The sequence below is a fragment of the Mus caroli genome, unplaced genomic scaffold, assembly GCF_978045245.1.
Source record: "Mus caroli unplaced genomic scaffold, Mus_caroli_1 scaffold_1, whole genome shotgun sequence".
Taxonomy (NCBI): Eukaryota; Metazoa; Chordata; class Mammalia; order Rodentia; family Muridae; genus Mus; species Mus caroli.
Genome location: NW_028227256.1, coordinates 1,880,220 through 1,881,026, shown reverse-complemented (window position 1 = coordinate 1,881,026; position 807 = coordinate 1,880,220). Strand labels below are relative to the sequence as shown.

The window sequence follows — 807 nt, the reverse complement described above, 5'->3', positions numbered from 1 at the left end:
ATTTTAGGCCAGGAACTAAAAATCCATCCAGTGGTGTTCACCGAGCAGCACACATAATAAACTCTGAATGAGACAAAGACTGGCATGTCTCCTGCTCAAGGATGACGTGCAACTTCATGAAGCATTAAAAGTAAAATCCATGCAGTGATTACTATCCATTTCAGGTTTAGTTAAACAAAACCAACCTCTTACAAGTAACTGAAGACAGTCTTTAAGTTCCTTTTAAAAATTGAGATTTCAAACCATCACATATTTGTACAAAATCCTCTGAGCATCTTCTGTGTGTGGTGTGTCCTTGTAGCTCCAAATGTGGCTTTGTAGGAAGGTAGGAGGCTCGAGTAGGCAGTTCCCCAGTCTGCTTTTCCTGTGTCATCTTTCTGTAAACAATTGCAGTAGTCTTTATATTTTATCAAAATCAGAGCAAGGACAAAGTTTTCCAATATCTCCAAACTTGGTCAGGGCATCTGTGGTGTGTGCCGGCAGCCCAGACATGGTGTATGTGCAGAGCAGCCCAGAGGAGGGTGGCTGAATCTAAGGCTGAAAATGAAGGGAGAGACCTGGAACTCTCACTTGCATCTGCAACAATGGGTCATTGTTAGGCCTGAGCTCTGTCAAACAATGGCCTTGATAGGACAAAATACCTATTGAGAAGGATAGCTTTGCACCCTGGTACTTCAGGCAGCCCAGCTTGTTCCAGCTGTGTGCACGTGTGTGTGTGTGTGTGTATGTGTGTGTGTGTGTTTGATCATTGGACCTACCTGCCAAACCCCCAATAACTTCACATCTTTGCACTTCTGGTGGTTCTCA

The 807-nt window shown here is 43.9% G+C and overlaps 1 non-coding gene across 1 annotated transcript; it reads left to right on the top strand.

Moving 5' to 3' along the window:
* Positions 1-33: 33 nt before the first annotated feature.
* LOC115032394 (U6 spliceosomal RNA) lies at positions 34-136 on the top strand. The gene has a single exon (XR_003838071.1). It is a non-coding gene; the product is annotated as a U6 spliceosomal RNA (small nuclear RNA).
* Positions 137-807: the final 671 nt, after the last annotated feature.